Source organism: Pseudopipra pipra, chromosome 8 (genome assembly GCF_036250125.1).
Source record: "Pseudopipra pipra isolate bDixPip1 chromosome 8, bDixPip1.hap1, whole genome shotgun sequence".
Taxonomy (NCBI): Eukaryota; Metazoa; Chordata; class Aves; order Passeriformes; family Pipridae; genus Pseudopipra; species Pseudopipra pipra.
Genome location: NC_087556.1, coordinates 2,575,947 through 2,597,496, shown reverse-complemented (window position 1 = coordinate 2,597,496; position 21,550 = coordinate 2,575,947). Strand labels below are relative to the sequence as shown.

Sequence of the window (21,550 nt, the reverse complement as noted above, 5' to 3'; positions counted from 1 at the left end):
CTCTGATACAGCAACACTGAACTTAAAATAATACTGTTCTCTGTTGTATAAAGTGGTATCCTGCCTTTAAGTGGCAATGCCTTTCCCCAAGCCAGAGAAATAAGATGTTTCCCCCTGCTTCTCATTCTCAAAGTTATCTTAAAATCTTGCATCAATTCATTAGTTATTTGTGTGGTACTGGTGCTACTATACCTTCACTGACTTATTTTTTTTCAGTCTTAGAAGAGCTCTTGTAAAGACAATGCTGCACACAGTTTCCCTAACAAGTTATGCCACCATGATAGGATTTTGCAGAATCATGCTATAAATCCCTTGAACAGGTGCTATTGATTTCTGAAGAGGTCTTGCTGGAAAAGGAATGTGCTGCTCTGGTCTCCAGAGGTGTTACTAAAAGGACAATAGCACTGAAGAAGCAACAGCAGGAGAAAATCAATTCTGTGACTATTTTTTGTTTGTTTGTTCTCAGCTAGATTATACAGGGGAGAGTAGATGGATTGAGCTGTGTTATTTCAGCTGGGCTGAAAGTTGCTTTCTTTTTATATTGAGAGGTATTTGATGTGCCTGAAAAACGTGTGAGCTGAAGTCTCTTGCTGGGTAGATGTGGCAAACAGACTGTGGCTTGTCAGGCTCTTTCTTTACTTGGAGTGTGTGAACAGTGGTTCCTTGCACAGCACGTACACATCACCTTTACAAAGGGAGTAATCCAATCATGGTGCAAGAGTTACTTCAAAGAGGAAGGTGTTTGTCTCATTCTGCCACCTTCTCTGGTTTGAGACCAGGCCCTATGTTCTGTCAACTCATTCATTTGCTGTCAGGTGGTGACAATTTTTATTAGTTTTTTTTTACTGAAAGCATGGCAAAGGAATTGTATTTGTAGGAAGGAACTGTACTATTCAGAGCTATCCTTTCATTATATCTGCAAGTGACATGTAATGCTCATATTCACACTAGTATGCTGTTAAATGATGGGAGGAGAGGAAAAAGAATAAACTGCTGGAAAAGAAAATGAAGGAAGAACCCAGGAAAACTAAGCTAAAAATCCCCCATACTTTATTTTAGAAGGATCTCTGATGTGCTGATGACTTGAACTGAAATCTCCATTCTGTTGCTCTGAAGAGTAGTATGTCCTCATTCCTCCATGCCAGAAACAGCAAAGGTAGAACACTGATTTTTAAATGAAATTTTTAAATGAAGCTAAAATTACCTGCTCTTTTCATTTACCTTTTTCCCAGTCGTTCCCCATGTCAGTATTTATTGTACTTATTCCTTAATCTTTGGAAAGACATCATTATCCTCAAGGAATATGTTTATCAAAGAGATGTGTTTTAGCATTTTTCCTTTATATTGTTGTTCTTTACATCATGTATTTCAGCTTGTGTCTATAGGAGCAGATTTTTGAGTGCATTTTAATTTGTCGTGGATGAGACTACCAAGCAAAAAGCACTTGAAATACTTAGAAATATCTACATTGTTTTGGAGCCTATTTTCAAAAAACAGGGCTTTTAAAATCTTGAGAAACCCTTCTGTCTTCTCACAGGAACTGATGATATTTCTAGTCTGGTCCTCAGGCAGGGCAGGCTCAACTACGACAGTAGTGTTCCCATTCACACTGAGAATCCAGTTTAAAATGTTGGCATTTCCCAGATGATTTTGTCCATCTCTCATCCCTGTCTGTAGTAAAGGAAGAGAAGGAAACATTTTTTTCTTGTGCAAAAACTAATCCAGAAAGGCTTTTTTTTTTTATTAACAGCTGTCATGTAACTGTTTTCTTGATAATATCAATCTGGTCTCATCAGATTTCTACCAGATTTTTTTTCCCCAAAGACTTTTTTTTTCCTTTTCTGTCCTCTGAATTTAGGCAGTCTTACTTTGATGCTATCAATGTACAGACTTTGTTCTGTCCCCTGTCTTCTCCCAGCCTCACATATGTACATTTTACAAAAGTATTTGGAGTGGAAAAGGGTTTTTCAACTTGGCTCAAACCTGTTCTTGAAGGAAGCAGTCCATTTGCATGGACTAGTTTCAGGTAACTACAGGGAAGAGGGAATGAAGGAATCAATATGTTCCTTCTCTGCATTTTTGTGCCCAAGCCTATTTAGAATTGTAGAACTGAAGAATAATTGGGTTTGGAAGAGACTTCTGGGGGCCCCCAGTCCAATGCCTTGCTCAAAGCAGCCCAGATAAATCAGGTTGCTCAAGACCGTGCCCAGATGAGCTTTGAATATCTCCCAGGATGGAGATTCCCCAGCTGCTCTGAACTGCTGCTCCTGTGTCTGACCACTCTCAGGTAAAAAAAGGTCATTCCCTCTTTCTACCTTGTACCTGTTGATCCCTGTCCTTTAGCTGCACACCTGGGAGATGGCTCTGACTCTGTTTCCTCTACCCTCTCCCACGAGGCTGCTTTTTTAAATAGGCAGACACGAGTTGTAATAAGGCAAACACAGTCATTTTGATTAGTTTGCCTTAATTAGAACTCGGTGCTTGTAGCAGGGGTCCTTGTATAACAAGGAATGAAGACGCTCCTCGTGCGGTGGTATGGTCAAAGAGAATTTATTCAAACTCACGCGCCCTTTTATCCTTACAGATCATGTGACTTTCTTAACCAACCAGTTTACTAACTCTGGGGCATGCTCCTTGGGCTCTGTACCTGGGCACATCCTCTGTGCCACCTTGACCCGCCCCTACACATCCCCTCTTTTAATTATATTAAGAAGTCACAAAAACAGTATGAACAAAAATGCAAACAACAATGCAAACAACAATTTTAACAATCAGAACATTATAAAACTACTAAGCTTCGCAGTGATCCGGCACATTGCTTGCTCAGTTGCTTAACTCTAAAGTAAACCTTTTTAAAACCTTCTTATATTCCTATAGGGTAGTGCAACTTGGATAATTACTTTATTAACTGGGGGCTTATCTTAACTGTGTATAAACTTATAACTTTTTTAATCTGAGGGTTTTTTAATAACTGGGGATTTCAAACTTTATTTAAGAACAGGGTAATCTTAGCAAACTACAATTCCTTAAAAGCGACTTGTGGCTGAGGTAGTGTTATTTGTGAGGTGTTTGTCTTTTATTATTTGACTAATCACACAACCATTTTCATTCACACACTCATATCATACATCGGTGGCCACCGCACACTGCACACACACATGAACACACACACACACACACATTCCAGAGACTGCTTTTCACCACGTTGGTCATTTCCTAATGTAAACTTGAAAACATAACATAACTCTTTTCTAAACTTCTGCGTTGCTCTGGTTCCTGCTGCTGTGGTCACATAGTTGAATAGGGTTTTACACACCTGGAAGAAACCTGCTTGAGTTCTTTCTTATAACTTTTAGGCATAGCTTTCTCTCCATGTCACAAACCTAGGTATCTCATCCATCGTCCTGAAATCAAATCTTACTATGATTAGCAACTTGGGAGAAACAAACGCCTGAGGTGCGTGCTGCTTTTCAGACCTGCTTCTTTCAGCACTGTCACAACTCAAAAATTTATAACATACATGGCTTTATACAGATGTTCTTACAGGTTACACCAGTTCTCCCCCCTTTTGTTTAAACTTAGCATGTTTTTCAATATGTGTTTTTACTGTTTTATGGATTAGTGTGAAATGCTTGATGTGAGAATTTTCCTATTTCATAGGAAGTAACTGCTTAATTTTAATGTTAATCCATTTTAGAGTACCAAAGGTTTGCTAAGCAAGTAACTCATGTGTTTTACACCTTTGTGTTTTGTCTAGTGAATGTAGTGGCAGTTATGTTTTGTGAATGTATATCTATTTGCATGTACAATTTCAATATGTCCAATTCAAAAATGTATATCTCTGATCGCCAAGCCTCATTTGCTATTAACTCTCTAGGGTGGTTTCCTGACAGTGTGGCATACTTTGATGATGTAGCTTTATTGATTGTTATTTTGAATGGTCTCTTAGAGAACCTGTATTCTGATGGAGAATGAATGAGGCAATTGCTTGCCTTAAAACTCTGGGTATGGTGTTAAACATTGCTGCTTTAGCAGCTTTCCAGTTTCTGTCAGTCATTGGCTGTGGCAGGTCAGGATGTGATTTTGCGTGCATTTGTATACAAATCATACCTTTTGTAACTCACAGGAACCAACTAGAACACATTTCAAAAAACAGGTAAGGGTTAACAATATCTCAAGGAAATTAACTTTCAAAACAGATTATCAACCTCATAGCATAAAAAGCACAATCATAACATCAAAGGATTGTTTTAAATTTTTCCCAAGGTAATGACAATCAGTCCAGAACTATACAGAAGCTTAGTTCATGGCTTGTAGTTTTCTCACTGTTCCGTGGCAGGATTTATTTAAGTCTATTGCAGCATATTGTGTTTTCCTAGATGCATATGTGAAGGCCCTGAGGCCTTTCATTGGTTCAGTTTTGCATCTGGTGTGGCCTTTAAAGGTAAACTGTTGATTTCTGCCACAATCTGTGCTTAAGGAGATGGATTAAAATATTACCACCAAAACTTGCTAGGGCATCTTGAAATCCAGCGTCCTCAGCTGTCATCCTATCCAAATTGTCCTTTCAAAGCTGGAATGTTGGTAAAGGCAGGATTTCTTCCGTCCAGATCCTCAGTCGTGCTCTGCCCTAAATGACAAGCTTACAAACTCAATAGCAACTTACACAGATTTAGGTGGTGGGGTATGACTGAAAGAGCTGTTTTAGAACTAACAGCGGCTTCTCACAGTTTGATCCCACTGAAACAAAGCTGCAATGCTTCATACCTGCTGGAAACAAAAACTAGGCAGATTTGCCTTTCAGGATCTCCCCTGTTTTGTTTACTCTTTGTTACCTTGGTATAATTCTCTAATATTTGGTTTGCCTCAGCAGCTAGCAATTCGTCAGACCTTAAGTTGGAGTTCTCCCCTAGCAACACAAGGAGAGGGTGTAGGTTCCCTCTGTTTACGGCTAAAGCCGGTTTTAAGCAACTGGTAGCCTTCTGAGGTTTCTGCAACTCGTGTAAATACAAATGTTTTTTACCTCGAGCTGTGTCACCTGTGTAGAGCTTTTTTGCTGGGTTGTCTTTTCCATGGCAAGTCCAGAGTTGTGGTTGTTGGATCCTTCCTGAAACAAACTGAAGATCTGCACCTTGGGCAGTTTTGGTTAAAACAGCAGGAACAATTAGCAGTTCATTTCTTGTGGCATTGGTTATTAATGTGTCCTCTGCATAATGATGTATTATGGCTGTCTGATACTTCATCAAGGTATTTTGCATCTCCTGAGGAGGTACAGCCCAGCAGTGAGTTTGAATAGTTTGTGCACTGCTTAAAACCATGATGGGAAAGAGGGGTTTCTGGGCATCCTCAGGGTGACAGAGAATGGTAAAGGAATGGTTTTTTGAATTAGTTACCACTTGTGACAAATTTGCTAGAAACCCTTTAAATAGAGGCAGTCCAATCTGCAAGGCTTCTGCATGTGTTTTGACTGCGTTTTCTGCTGTTAGCATCTGTAATGTTTTCCACCTGTCACCTTTCTTTGGGGTACAGGGTACATGGTTATTTTGGGGGCTGGTTATTGGTGTATTGTGGCTTGCCTTAAGTAGTTTTCTCTTTTGCACATGAACAGTAGTGCTAAAAAAGAGTACAGCTAGCAATGCTATTACAAGCAATACAATACTTGTAGCATATCTTTTGTTTTGCGTACGGCACCCTTGGTACAACTGAGTCATTTCTCTGCTGCTAGGGTGTTTATGGAATGTTGCAATTAGGGGTTTCCAGGGACAATTCTCCTGATAGTGATTCATTTCTCCACAACTAAAACAACTAGTTGTGTGTCTGACTTCTTTGTGTGTTCTTATCTGGGCATCTAAAGCTGCAGCTAGAGAGGCAGGTAGCTGCTTCTCAGAGCTAGCCTTTTGGTAGGGTTGCACTAGCTCAGTAAAGTCACAGTTCTCCCTTGCAGGAGAGCTCTGCAAAGCTCTTGCATTTTCTCTTTCAAAAGCCAATTGCTTGTACAGCATCTTTCTGGCTTCATTGTATTCAATTTGCTTATTTAAAGTCGACTGCAGCTGGTCCAAACATCTTAAATTCAACTCAGTATAACCTTGTAACTCTTCACTGTTGGACAGATAATCATTTTGATCTGCAGTGATAATGTTTTCCATAGCCTTTAGGGCTTGCCTGGCTATCTCTTTATGGTGTTTTGATTGTGAATCTAAATTATAATTTGCTTTTCCGCCTGATTGATGTGCCGTGGTGTCTGCCTGTAGGTATTTAATCCCTCCCGTTGGAACTATGTTTGGCTCTTTCTCTCCCTCCTTCTCCCCTTCCTTCTCTCCCTCCCTCCATTCGTCCCATCCCTCCCCCCTTTTGGTCTCGGCAAAACCGGTTCCTTGTGGGGGGATGGTGAGCGGTGCAGGCAGCGAGTGGGGGGCGGGGCTGGGCTCTCGGCCGGAAAAGAAGGGTTGGAGTTCAGTCTGTGTGGGGGAGGAAAATGGCTGCGGCCATGGCTGCCCATGTGTTCGCTGTACATTTGCAGCGAAAGGGGATGAATACATTAAATTACTGTGAGAAATCGAAACCCAATCGGGCAATTTCCAATCAGAATTTTATTATATGATAAAAGCAATTTCAGCGCTGGGTGATCAGGGAAGGGGTCCAACAACTCCCAACGCCTGTCACACCCAAAGAAGATAGTTGTCCTACATTTATTTCCAGCTACTTCATGAATATTCATTATACATAAGCATAAACATTACACATTGTTGAGTCAGACATTCAACAGATGTTTTCTTGCTACAAAGTTATAACTTTCAAGAAAGGTCCTATTATCTAGCATCCATAATATATTGTCAAATCAGACACTCTGCAGATGTTTGCTTGCTACAAAGTTATAAATTTCAAGAAAGGTCCTATTATCTATCTAACTAAACAAAATTGTCTCACTATAAATCCTACACAAGGTAAAAGGGAGGTAACTTGTTTTATCTCTTTATAGGGGCCCAATTAAGTTTTACGACTTGTTTTTCTTTTCTCTCCAGGTCATATTGACCCTTCACTGTTTCCTCTTAATCAACTCGAATTATTTTCTCAATTTATCACAATCCCTCCTCTCTTTCTATAAAATCATTAATTCGAGTTTTTTGCTCTAATCTGGACAATATTAATTTGACATTTTCTTCGTCCCGAGAAGGTGGAGTTCTGGTGACTAACAGTACTTTGGCACTTTGAGCCGTCTTTGGATCTATCAGCATTGCTGATATTTGCATTCCTTGTACCACAGAAACTATCAATCTAATGAAACAAGGGCTGTCATCAAAGGTCCATTACAAATCCAGCACTTAGGTAAATTTAAGGTTTGAATAATATGTTCCATTAGATCAATATATAGGTTAGTTCCATAACTCGGGAGTTGCCAATCTTCTCCTAGCTTGTCTTTCAATTTCTGGTATAAGTCACTTGTGTTGAAAGGCTTTCCTTGTGCCGTTTCTTTTAATGAAGTTTGCACCCTCTGTTTTATTATTTCCTCCCTTTTCATGTCCTGCCTTCCACCACCGTCAGAAATGTCCCAATGGCCTTCTTGAGTGGAACAAATCTATTCCTCTCCCTTAGGACAACTAAGTCCCAGCCTGGTTCCCCCTTTTTATTAATTTTTACTACCCATAGTTGCCGAGAACCCGTGTTGCAAGTGTTCAGTTGTCTAGAGCCATAGCAGACTTTGTTGACAAATGAGTGGTAGCTTAAGCTTTGAATCATACGGCCTTTGTATCGTGTAATTTGGTAGCATTTTGTACACTCGTCAGACTGGACGTGAGCTTAAAAGCAGCAGAGTATCCAAAAGGGTCCAGCATAACTTAAGCCTCCACGGCCCATGCCCAAACGGGGTTGCATCCCGTGGCTGGCTGTCAGTGGCAGGTTCAGAGGTTAACCTGGTCTTGCCCCTTTTAGATTTTCTAATTTAATTAAGGCCCAGTTTTTCCGTTTCCAGGTAAAGGTTCGCTTTATCTCACAACAACGGATTCTGTCAACAAAATTATTCCCACTAATTAGTCAATATATAAATTGCTAGCCATTGTGACATTCTTTACATGGGATCTATAAAGTTAAAGTCATCCAGCAGGCAGTCAATTTGGGCTGTTTCTTCGGAGAATTTCTTCGCACTGTATCTTAATGCTGCATACCAGTCAGCTTCAAATATTTCCCAATTTACTGGTAATAACAGTTCCCACCCACAGAACAGCTTATTTATCTGTACTGACTCCAATTGGGGTTGACCTCCTTGTGTGTCACGACACACAGGGCAATGTATATGTCGGTTAAAGGCCACACAGGACCATTTACAGTGACAGTGCCTACACTGACACTCTACCCAACCATCATGCTGAGCCCACGGATGTTTTATACAGCGTATGCGATCTGGTGGTGGTGGTCCAGGAGTTAGGGGATCTTCTTTTTCAAGGTCACAAGCTAACACCAGGATTAGGTTAACTAAACGATTAGTAAAATATGCACCTGCCCCTCCACTCTGTCAGGGGATGGCTCCTTCTTTCCAGGAAACAAAACGCTGTCTCCTAAGAATTTGTCCTGGGACTAATTGAAACCAAGATCTCAGGCTAGGTTTTATACAGAAACTTTCAGGAAATACTTCTCGGGTCTTTAAGTCTCTTTGTTCTGGGGATAACTCATTCCAGCCTTCGATATGTTTTCTCCATTCAGGTGATGAATTCATAAAGGTCTTTTTTGGAGTTTAAGTCGTAGGTCCCCAGGCGCTGACGACACAGTCCACTCTTTCAGAGGTGATGGAGCAACAAGTCCCTTCACTCTGGTCGCGTGTTTGCATTTGCAGTTGAGACATGTGTCTACTCCTGCATAAAAGTTGTTCTCATGGCTTCTCAGTTTGAATTTTAGTGGTACAGCTTCCAGGGTTGTTTGCTGGAACAAACTGCCTGTGAACATTTAACTTCTGACACATTGTTAGTTTACATTCAAGACAAAAACCCCTTTCCGAGTTAGGGTAGGAAACATTCTTTCACAGGTTATGAGCCTGCGGCAGTTTTAAAAGACAGGGGATGCAAGGGTTAGTAAATAGTTTCTTTTCCCTTAGATAGTTCTCACAGTTTTCAAAGCACCACCTTATTACCTTATGATATATATATTGCACCGGCAGGTTTTAGTTTTTGTGTTCGCCGGGAATTTACACTGCTTTTGTCTTCCCTCCCCTTTCGGTCTGATGGGGGAGTGGAGGGTTCCGAGTTAGACTGGACTGGGACTCTAGCTACTAACACCGCTCTTTTGTTCTCTTGCAGCCTCTGCACCCCAGCCGATCTCTTGCTCGCAGCCGCTAAGGTGTTATGAGTTACTCCGCTCGTGTTGGCCACAGCCAGGAAATAATTTGCCTTTGCCCCTGCTACGGCCCCCGCTGTGTCTGCAAAGGTGGCAGCAGCTCCTGTACTAAACTTAGATTTTGCCTGTCCCACAGTTGGATTTATCCTTTCTGTGCGCGTGGTTAACGCTGTCCCGGCACTCGCATCTGCTGTCTCTGCCTGGACCACAATAGCAGGAACTAAAACTTCTTCACTAGTCAAAGCAACAACTAGGACTAGCTTTTCCTGTCTTCGCTTTATTGTGCTCGCCACAGTTTTAAACTTCGGGATTGCTTTCTGCTCTAATTTCGCTCTCTCTGTCCCCAGATCTTTTCCTGTCACATACATTCCCACTGTATCACACACAGGTAACACTTTTTTCTTCACGGCGCCAGCCAGTTCTGTCGCCATAGTAACGGCCATTCCGGAAGCCTCCCCTGCTCTCTGAGCCGGGAGTTCTGTTGCTGCAGTAACGGCTGTTCTTATAATCGCCTCACCGCCCACCGTACTAACTTTCTGCTTTCTTTTCTGATATACTGCCCAAGCTATCTCTAATAATTTCTTCTTTATATCGTTTGTGGACTGCCCCACAAACAGGTATACCAGCTGTTTCTTTCCCAAGTCTTATTCTAAATCAATATCAATATATTTTCTAACAGCATCTTTCAATCTGCTCAAAAAGTCTGTGGGCTTTTGCTTTTGCCTGGTTTCATACATTTTGACTCAACTTATTTCTCTTGTCGTTTCCTCTACAACAGTACAGCCCGCAGCAAACTTTGGGGTCTCTCTTGCACTCTCTTACACTCTCTTGCACTTTCTTACACTCTCTTGCACTCTCTTACACTCTCTTGCACTTTCTTACAGCTCTCATATCAGTAGCGTCACCAACAGAATCAACTGCCTGAGCACCTATCAGTGGTGCTGAGCTGCTCGTTCTCAGAAACACCTCTACATTTGGGGCCGTCGCCCCCCCTGGGGCCAACGCCTTCTCTTCACTGCTACTGATACAACTATCAACCTTAGCTGTTACTAGTTTCTCTACTTTTGAGCTCACTTCTGCCGTTGTTATGGCAACTTTATCTACCCCGGCAAAGCTGCCAGCTGCTGCAGAGCTACAGACTGCTTCCCTGCTAGGTGGAACAGACAGGGCAGACCCCGCAGCCATTGCCCTTGTGGGGCCGGGAGTTTCTCTTGCTGTTACTCCCGTTGCAATCAAACTAGATGTTATTTCTGGGCTAGCCAGCCCCGCAGCGTCCGCGTAAGCCTCCCTCTGCTCTGCCGCGCTGAAAGCGGCTTCAACAAAAGTTGATTTCACTTGCACCTCTGTGCGTACTCCAACTAAATCGACAGGACCCACTCCCGCTGGACCCGAGCTAACTTCTCCAGAGGCTTTAATTTGCCTAATCCCTCCCGGTGCAGCCAGATCCGCACCAGGGGGTCCTTCAATGGCTCTTTCCTGCTCAGCCAGAGCCGGTCCAGGAGGAGCAACCACCACCCCGGCAGCTCCAGCCCCCCCCCGCCGCTGCTGCAGCAGGGAGTCCGATTTGTGGAACTCCCGGGCTACTCTCTCTCCTGTCGGGTGATATCAACATATCTAAATCATCCTCTCTGGTGTTCTTAAATAGGATTTGTGGGATAGGAGCAGCTTTGACTCGATCTTTCTTTTTCCCTCTTTTTCTAACTCTATTTCCGATTTTTCTGCCCTTTCTGAGCTTCCATTTCTCTTACTTTCCACCCCCAATCCAGGGCGTGTTAATAGGAACAAAAACAACTCTGCGTATCGAATTTCCCGCCACCTCTGTTCTACATGTAAAAGCGAGATTAATTGAAACACTGTGTTCAGTTCAAACGGACCAAATTCCGGCCATGCTACTCCTCTCATTTGTCCAAACAACGGCCAAGCATTTAGAGACAGCCTACACAGCTCTTCCTTCTTTAAAGATGTCTCAGAACCAGCTAACGTCTTCCAATGTTTTAAAACCAAACTCAGGGGGGATTCTTTAGGGATCTTAAATTTTGAATCCACACCACCCATGCTTGCAAAACAAAAGCAAACCACAGTCACACACTGGGTTTCGAACTTGCTACCTTTAGGTTACAAGGCTGTTTTGCAACCTCTCGGCTATTTACCGAGTCACACTGACTCCAGAGCCCCACTGGCTCTCCCACAGCGTCAGAGCACCGGAGGGCGTCCCCTCCAAACCGCACAGCCCTAGGCTGACCCGCTCTGACCTGGGTAACTGGCGAACCCCCGTTCGCCTCCCCTGAAAATTGACTCTCTAGACTGTTCCGAGGGCCCAAGTCAAAATTTTCAGGAATCCGTGCCCCCTATCCCGGGACACAAAACTTTCCCGCAGCTGCTAACTAACCAGATAGGTACCGTTTCCTTATTTTTCTTTAGTCCACCCAATCATGCAGTACTGAATCATTTTTGGTTTTTCTTTATTTTTAGTACTCTCCCTCTTTTCCCAGTTTAAAATCCTTACCCTAGCGGACTGTCTAAGGGTATATCCGGCAATGCCTGCCTGCTCCTTTCCTTCCTGGGGCAACTTAATTTACTAATTCCCTGCCCCATATGCCTGAGGTCCCTTCTAAAGTTTTCCTACCTTTCCACCGATCCTCTGGGATCCCCTCTAGGATTTTTCACCGACTCAGTGGTCCTTTCTGACAAACTCCCACCGACCCCAGAGGTCCACTCATCAATTCAACCGCTTCGTCCCTTCACCTGCCGCATTCCTCGCGGAAAAACGGAAACGAGGTTAGAAGGACTCCACTATCGTGTCGCAGCTACGCTGCGTCTCATTCATCATTCACTCCGACCTCTTTATCCGCCCCCCGAAGTGATACTCACAGTCCGTTGTTCTCACTCGGGTCTTCGTGCACAAGAATTATGGGCTTTTTGCTGCAGCACTCCAGGAGCTTTTAATTCCTTGCTTTTATCATATACATGTGTTACCCTTGGTCCTTGTTGAAATATTAGGCCTGTGAATAGGCCGCTGAAAAGCAGCGGGCGCGCTCCTATCTCAGGCGCTAAGTATCTCCCAGAACACAAAGGGTATCACGTCGGGGTCACCAAGTTTGTGAGAAATCGAAACCTAATCGGGCAATTTCCAATCAGAATTTTATTATATGATAAAAGCAATTTCAGCGCTGGGTGATCAGGGAAGGGGTCCAACAACTCCCAACGCCTGTCACACCCAAAGAAGATAGTTGTCCTACATTTATTTCCAGCTACTTCATGAATATTCATTATACATAAGCATAAACATTACACATTGTTGAGTCAGACATTCAACAGATGTTTTCTTGCTACAAAGTTATAAATTTCAAGAAAGGTCCTATTATCTAGCATCCATAATATATTGTCAAATCAGACACTCTGCAGATGTTTGCTTGCTACAAAGTTATAAATTTCAAGAAAGGTCCTATTATCTATCTAACTAAACAAAATTGTCTCACTATAAATCCTACACAAGGTAAAAGGGAGGTAACTTGTTTTATCTCTTTATAGGGGCCCAATTAAGTTTTACGACTTGTTTTTCTTTTCTCTCCAGGTCATATTGACCCTTCACTGTTTCCTCTTAATCAACTCGAATTATTTTCTCAATTTATCACATTACTCTCCCCATCACTGTAACAGGACTGCCTTGTGTGGACCCGGGGGTCAGAAGTTCGCATGGCAGTGTCTGTCTCTTCCCAGCGACTTGTTTTACGTGGCTCCCGTGGCTCCCGGTATGATCCCTGAGTTTGTATTACCATGTTGTGCTGTGCTTGCTTTCAGCAGTGTGTGCGGGGGGGTGTGGTGTGGGCTGTTTTGTCTTTCTCTGTGTGCCTCGTGCAGGCAGAGTTTATCAGAGTAAAACTGCTTTATGTTGCAAAGTTTAGCAAAGCGCTAGAGTCTGAGTTTTGTTTCAATGTATCAGAGGTTTCTATGGAAACAGGTGTCTTATGTTACCTTATCTCCAGCGGCTGGGAGCACACGTTTTGAGTCCCTTTGTAGCAGATTGGGCTAACTGCAGTCTTTTTTCTGCTGCTTTGGGAGGTCCGGGCTGTGTCGGCTGCGGCGCGGGGGTGCGCTGTGTTTCTCCGGCGGCGTGGGCGGTTCTGCACACGGCTGGGGGCAGCTGCAGCTCTGGGCAGGTCCCGGCGCGGGGGCAGGCTCGGCAGATGCTGGTTCGGCGATGGCAGGCCGTGGGGTTCCGGCGCTGGTGGCTGGTGTCCCGGTGCGGCTGCAAACTGCGGGCTCGGGACAGCGGCAGCGGCGGCGGCGGCTCCGGCGCCGGGTCGGGGTCGCGGCGGGGCAGGGTCGGTAGACGCCGGGCGTCCCCGGCGCGCGCGGCTCGGCGGGCGCCGCGAGGCGTGGGGCCGGCGGGCGGTCCTAGCACTGGGCCGGTGGCGAAAAGCGGCGAAAAGCGGCGGAAAGTTCTTTTGGGGTTTCCGCGGTTTCTGAAAGGGTTTTCCTCAACTTGAAGGGTCTACACTGTTCTCACAAACAGGCAGGGGTCCGCAGGGGGCGGCCAGCACACGTGCTTGGCTCGGCCGCTTCTCGGGTACTTTCAAATTACGGGTTTAGTAGTTGCTAGGCAACAGGCACTAGGTGCCGGGCCGGCGGTGCAGCGGCACGGAGTTCTGCGCTTTCCGCTGGGCAGAAAGGCAATGCGGGGGTCGCGCGGTGGGGCTGGGATGGTACGGGCGGCAGCGAAAGCTTCTCGCACGTGATCCAGCAGCAGTCGGTAGCGGAATACCGCTTTTACCAGATGACCGACACTTAGGGAATCAACAGGCTTTTCCCTGACGATCTTAAGGTGCTCTGCAGCTCGGGGCTCCGAGCTGCAGCCACGTCTCGCCCAGGGATCAGTCTTAGACGTGCGGGTTCGTTCCAGACAGACTCACCGCCTTTGATGTTGCATGGACCCTCTCCGCACTCTCCGGCTGCCTGCTCTGACCTCTCGGCTTCTTCCTTAACTCTTTCTTCTCTTCTTCCGTGCACTACCTAATCTTTTTTTTGAGCTCGTTAACTAACTATCCGTCTCTTAGATGCCACTAAGACCACAGGGTTTACTGACGTCAAGGTTTTTTGCGGTAAAGACTCCCGTCTCCGAAAAATCGAGACGATCCCGGAGTCACCGGCTAATCTCCTGATCCAGGATATTTATCTCACTTAATATAAGCTAAAAATGTCCCTGTCGGATCGCCATTTGTAGCAGGGGTCCTTGTATAACAAGGAATGAAGACGCTCCTCGTGCGGTGGTATGGTCAAAGAGAATTTATTCAAACTCACGCGCTCTTTTATCCTTACATACCATGTGACTTTCTTAACCAATCAGTTTACTAACTCTGGGGCATGCTCCTTGGGCTCTGTACCTGGGCACATCCTCTGTGCCACCTTGACCCGCCCCTACAGGTGCTGTTTGGCTGGAATTCTCCAATAGTTTATTCTTTACATTTGTTTCCAATATTGTTATAAGTATCAAACACTTGCTTGATAATTAAAGGTCAGTGTTTTATAGACAGAATGAAAATACATATTTATACAGTGTACCTACAGACAAACCATTAAATAGGATTTCTCTCAAGGCATTTAACACTGTACTGGCAATTAGACAAGCATTTAGTAATAGTTCAAGGAAAGCCTTTTTCTTTATATTGGTTGCAGTGACAGCCCCACAGTGGTACCTGAAAAAGATGCTGTTCAGTGATAACCAGGTGCATTGTTAGGTGAACTACAACATGAGTGACTATGCGAGTTGCTGCATGACACATTTGAGAAGGGAACCTGTAAAACCCCCATCTGTGAGGTTCAAAAGAAAATAAAGTTGCCAAGAACTAAGAAGTTTGGCAGTTCAGACTTAAGACATACGTAACACTTCCAAAAATGGCTCATTTTCCCAGCCTTTCCCCTGGCATGGCACAGTAATCAATCACATGCTCCCTTACAGGTTGTCACATGCCATTTTGCATGTGGTTGGCTAAATATATGCAGGATTATACAAGATGCAAAGTCTAAATGTGACTGACAAACATAACCCTTTTTGCTGATATCACAATCTTTGTACCCATCAGAAGCTGTCTGTGGCCTTGCTAACACCTTTGCAGTTGTAGCTGTCATTGCTTATGTTGCTCGAAAACTCAAGTTTTCGAGCTTGAGTCACAGCTATGCCTGAGGGAAATGTGCATTTCAGATAGTTTTCACTTGTGAACTTGTCAGATTTCCACGTTACCTTTTGGAAACAAGTATGTAAAGTGAACAGGGGTGAACCTTGGCTGCCCTGCACAGATCGAGTGAGCAGGAGCAATGCCTGAGCTGGGGGTTCATTTCTGTGCTTCCTGAGTTGATGTTATCAGTGAGAAGGTTTTTGCCTTGAGGTTGGTCTCAGGATTAGATGCCAAACTGCTCAGGGAGGCTTCAGTTGCAGTGTGTAATGCAGCTTTGACTGAGTGACTCTAAGAGTTTGTCCTCTGCCTGCTACTGCTGCCTGTGTGTGTGGTTCAGGGAGGTAACTGGAATTTTCTCCTGTTGCCTGCTCTGATTGCAGACGAGTGTGTGGTAGGAATGTGTCTGCCTTGGTAAATCAAATCTTGCATCACCCATCAGCAAGTATCATCGCTGTAGATATGCTGTCATTACATTTGACAGCATAAAAAGCATTGGTTGTATGAAAAATGATTTGAAACATCCTCAGAGTCGTGACAGAGGAGACATGATAAGTATTTGAAGGGGTTAGAGATTTTTTTTGGATTTTGATCTAGACTAACATTGGCATAAAATACTCTGGAAAACAGTTAGACTGCATCTACTTTACAGTGGACTTGCATTATCTGCAAAGAAATACAAATGAAATTGTGTGGAAAACATAATTTTTTATGTGTAACATAAATGCATGATGGAGATTTGAGCTAAAACTAGTTTTAGTTTTGTGGCCGATGTAGCTTCAGAGAAAAACTAATGCTGTCGGTGAATGTCCTTATACTGCAACTTTTCTTCAAAGGACGGGCTTTAGTCCAGTCAGACTTATTTGGTACCAGCTTTATTACAGAGAGTAAAGTGGTAGATTTCATTTTAGAAAAAGCTAATTTCCATTTGTGGTGGAAAGCTTACACGTAACTCTTGAGAAATATTTATTTAAAAAACACCCCAACAACACACACAGAACCAAACCAAAGCAACACTGTTTTAGGGACCGGCTTTATGCTTTATTTTAAGTTTTGAAATTATGTCTTATTTTGTGGTTATTTCTTTACACACAGCTTCCAGCATATGCCACAGTCACACAAAAGCTGCCCCTGATGACCTCTGATCTGACAACACTGCAGCAGGAAATATCCTCACAGTGTATTTTTTTGACAGAACAGAAGTGAGGAAGGAGATATGTGCTTCTGTGTTGGCCTCTGGCAGTTAATTTGTTGACCATGTTATGCCTAAGCTATGAACTGGATCAGGCCTGAAAACTCAGCAGTGATCCCTGATATGGCAGAGTGAATGTGGAGGAAAGTCATGTGCAATCACTGAAGTTGAAGGGAATAGCATTTTGGGGAATAGGATTTGGCAGTGACTCCAAGGTACAGCTCCTGACTGCACTGAACATTTTTTCCAGGCTAGGGATTAATTTAACTCTACATGGCTTTATAATATCTAACCACTGCAGTGCTTGTGGCTATGTACTGTAATAATCCTGAGTGGATCTCACTCTGAATGACTGCCACACTGCATCCCTGTGGCTTAGGAGTACACCTGCTTCCAAAAGCAAAAAGCAATAGCAGAATAAATAGATATAAAAAAATTAAATATGTATAAATATAGTAATTTTATTCATATAGGTGTTGCTTATAGCTTCTACCTTTACAGAAAGTGTGAAAAAATGAGGTAATGGGATCAATGAGTAATTTTTGACCTGGTTTGATTTCTACATACCCTTCCATACCTTGTCCCCAAACACAGCTTGCTCTCCTAAGCTAATTTTTGCAGGTTTTCTGAATCCCTTGAAAGCAGTCAGGTGGACCTCAGGGATTTGCAAACAGAAGGTTGGAATCCACATCTGTGGGTGTCAGAGCAAAAGTGACTTGTATGCCATAAACTTATTGGATTTTTGCTTCTCTCAGGACTGCGTTTGAACCAAAGCTTTTCTTTAGACACTCCAAATCCTCCATCTGGTACCTTGTATTCGGGAGAGACAGAGAAAAGACAAAGTTTGATCTGCATTTAATGGGCTTGATTCTGACTGTACATCTGTTGCTTCACTGACTTCAGTAAAGAAAGAGTGCTTCCCTGTCTTTCTATGATTTCAGAATTGGGCCTGAAATTGATACTGGTATCACAAAAAGGAAAATACTGCTAGGAACTAACAGTCAAGAAAAATGACAGAGCCTGGTTTTGAAAATGAAGCTAATTTATTCACTCGCTCCCTCGGCGGTGAAGCAGAAAGGAGTGGAAAGGATGTGAAGTGATAACAGTGATGAAAGCTGTGGCATCCTTCTGTGGGCAGGCACTAAGGCTCTTTTAAAAATGTGAAGTGAGGTTTGTGACACCATCTTCTGAGAAAATTCTGGATTTCTAATGTTAGGCTTAAGGCTCAAGAAAAAAAAAAATTGCATCACTTCTGCCCACTTCTCATTCTTGTCTTCTGTATTCTGCTGCTTGGCATTGGCCATTAGCAACAGAATCCCATTTGGTATGTGGGGATCCCTATAAAAGTACTCGGTTCAGCTCTTCAGCTGGAAACCAGCAAAATCCCCGTGCTGGTGGGTGTTCTGGAAGCACTTGCAGAGGTGGGGTTTCTGTTGTCGCTCGGTCTGCAGTGACCAGAGCCTGCCTCAGACTGGAGGGTCACTACTGTGACCACATTGGCTCAGCTCTTGTTGAGAAACCTGAGGAAAATTAACCACACTGTCTGATGGCACTGAGTTAATCTTCCATGCTTGCATGCTTAAATTAGCTTGGCAAACAAGACTTACCCTGGAGGGCAGCAGTAGATTGTAACGTGGCAGGTAGAGTAGCAGGCACTGCCATGCCTTGGGTACACATAGCACTTTCAGAGTGCCTTCATCTGTTGAACCCACGGTCAGACCAGCTGGTTTCTTCCCTGACTCCAGCCTGGCATTGTTCGAGCTTGATGGGAAGCATGGCCTGATTTAAGTTGTCAGTTTTTGTGTGTTGACCTGCTTTTTTCAGGCTACCTTGTTGCTCTCTGCCACCCACTGTTCTCTCTGTCTATACTGGCCTTGCTAACAGCTCTTCTTCTTGTGGCTTCTCCAAAGAGGGCATTGAGAGCTAACACTGTCTTCTAGCTGATCAGGGACCCTGGAACAGCTTCTCCCAGCTCACACCTTGGAGCAGGCATTACATGAAGCTCCTTTCTCAGTTTTCTGGGTTCTTGGCTTTTGTATCCTGGTGCTGGCAAGTCTTGGCTGTGATTAGGTGGAGGCATGTGTGGGTGATTTGTTTTAAGTTCAAACCTTATCACCAATGATAGTTCACTTATACTATATAATACATTTGCGATACTGTCTATAAAAAATACCTCTAGCTTAGTAAACTCCTGAAAAGGAGTGTGTTAGTCTCTGCCAGTTTCTCCTTTCTGTTTGTCATTCCTCCTTTTCACTAGATTCTATCAGAGTGCTCCTCTATTTCTTGGCTTTCCTGTCCTCCAAAACTTTCAAGTTGAAAGATGCTGACCGGATTATGCTTTATGCACTGGGCTTGTGAACACAGTATATAAACGTACTTAAATAAACAAAACTTTGGTAAAATGGAGAGGGAGAGAGAAGCATAGATGATGTCAGATGTGGAATCCTGAGCAATCTACATCAGATCTGTGTAAGACCCTGGGCAGAGTGGCAAAACCCCATGGTCATATCCTCTTTCTCTAGGCTGGGTATGACTGCAGCAGCAGCCAGCTCCTGCATGCTTTTTTTCCTTGAGTGTATGTTGTCCATACCGTGGCAAACTGGCTCAGAGCAGTCCCATCTGTACCTAGATCTCCTGTTTCAAGAAGGATATGGGGCTTTCTGTGGCATTACTAATTAAGGCATTACTAATCAGGGATCAGGGAGGATTCTTATGTCACTGAATGAAATTTGAACTTTGAAATTTGAACTTTGAAATTTGAACAGATTTTGAGTTATCCTCAGTCTTTGCAGTCAGATCCCCAGAAATCTGTGTTTTACCTTCTCCCAGAAACGTTAAGAACAGAAGAGCATCTTGCCTCATAAGCAAAGCTGGTAGAATGATAGAGCCTGTAAAACAAGGGACATCCACCTTCCCTGAGTTTCACTGCTGGCATTACCCCAGATTAGTGGTGTAATCCTTTTTCTCCTGTTTCTGGAGAATCTATTTCAATGTCTCACTGTGTCTGTTGCCTACCCCATTCTGCTTAGAGTTTTTCATCTTGTTATGTGAATCAGGCAACTATTGGGATACTCAAAACCATTGAACCCTTTCAATTTGAGTTGTAGGCTTTCCCCATTTGTGCTGATAGCTAACAGGGCTTCGCTTTGCCATTCTTCTACTTGTATGTTTAATGTTTCTGCAGTGACTCTTTGCATTTTCTGTTTGTAGTGCTGTGACATTCAAAGACGCCAGTGAAGATCAAAGCCAGGTTGAGCCAGCAATTTACAAAGCCCAAGTCAATGAGAAAACATGGTATGTATCCCAGAGAGCTTTACTTCCTGTGTGATGATTAGACTTTTTTAAGAACTTTATATAGGGCTGTCAGAATGTGAGAAGTTGTCTAGTTTGACTGAAAGGAAGGAAAAAAAGACAAGTTCCCTGGTAGGAATTTAGGTCATGACTAGCATGAGCAGCCTCCTGCCTCACTCCTCCTCTCCCATTCAGCTTCAATATTTTTGAGTAAATAATAAGAAAGTTTCCTGCAACCTATAAACCTATAAATCCAGACACTAAGAGTAGAGGCAACTCCTGCATCTAATTCGGAGGATCAGTGCACTGCAGGACTCCCCAGTAACACATGCCACAGATGCTTGTCACTGCTATTTTTTTCTTTCTTTAGTAGCTCTAGCATCTTATTGAGTGCATAGCACAGAAGAAGTGACCAGCATTGCTCTAAACTGCCTGTTATTACCTCAAGATGGGCTCTTACTAAAATATTCAAGCACCATTTGCTGTATTCTGAGTATATAGTACTCTTCATAGATGTTTGCAGATTGCTGAGATAGGATACTAAGCAATTATGAAATGGAAGCGTTTCATGAATTTAATTTTCTGATGTTCAAAGCACAAGGGAAAAGTACAAGTATTAACACAGAAGAGTCTCCAGGATAATTTTGCATGAAAAAGTTACGGTTAAATATTTTGAGTAAGCTCTGCAAGAGCAGACTGGCCTGGTATGGTAGTCAGCAGCCTGATTACCATACCAGGAGCCATATCACTGAGAGCTCTGTGGCCCTCAAGTGAAAAGTTTCATTTCTAAAAGGATCTTGGAATCATTCTTCCCCCTGCTGTTTTCATCATTTGACAACTGCCTTCACAGCAAGACACCATTTCCTTCTTGGCCTCATCTCACTCATTCAGTACCCACCTGGAACAAGCCAGACAGGTTTTCTACAGGCAAACAACAGTGTCATTTGAAGTAGACTTCTCTCAAAGCAGGATCCCTTTTGTACCTTTTAAGACAGGGTCTTAGAAAGCCAAAAAAAAAAAAAAAGTAGCTTAAAGATCTCCCATTTCTATGGGTCTTAGTAAACGGACCCGCTCGGAGTGTTTGAGGGATTCTAAGATATTGCTGATGGCAGCTGAAACTGTAACATTTTTCTCACCCATTTTGTTTCCTTCCCTCGAGGTTTACATTTTCACTTGCTTTCATGCAGAAAATAAATTCCATGGAAAGGAAACTCTTAATAACTAGCCTGTAGTAAAGAGTATGGCATAACTGGCATAACTCCTTCTGTCTGAGAAGCATGAAGATTGCGTCACTGAAGACTGTGCCTGTAAGTAAATTAAATAGAAAAAAAGAAAAAAAACAAGTTCAGGAGATTAAATTCATTATAATGATAATAGAAAATTCTGATTTTCCTTGCTGCTGTAGTCATGCACACTTTAATTGTTGCCTGAAAGAGTCAACACCTTGTAAAGAAAATAGACATCCTCTTCTCTTAAGACACTCCTCAGTTTTCTAGGGATAGGTGGTGGTCTGTTTTACTGCTAGCCTGGATCCAGTCAATGTCTGGGCTTGTGGGTTTCAGGGAATGTC

At 43.3% G+C, this 21,550-nt stretch overlaps 1 long non-coding RNA gene across 2 annotated transcripts in view; it reads left to right on the top strand.

Annotated features, from left to right (window-relative positions):
* Nucleotides 1–21,282, top strand: part of LOC135417759 (uncharacterized) — a 123,844-nt gene extending 102,562 nt beyond the window's left edge. For both annotated transcript variants that reach the window (XR_010432197.1, XR_010432196.1), the window contains exons 4-5: nucleotides 19,900–19,983; nucleotides 21,140–21,282. This is a non-coding gene — a long non-coding RNA (uncharacterized LOC135417759). The remainder of the gene's footprint in view (nucleotides 1–19,899; nucleotides 19,984–21,139) is intronic.
* Nucleotides 21,283–21,550: the final 268 nt, after the last annotated feature.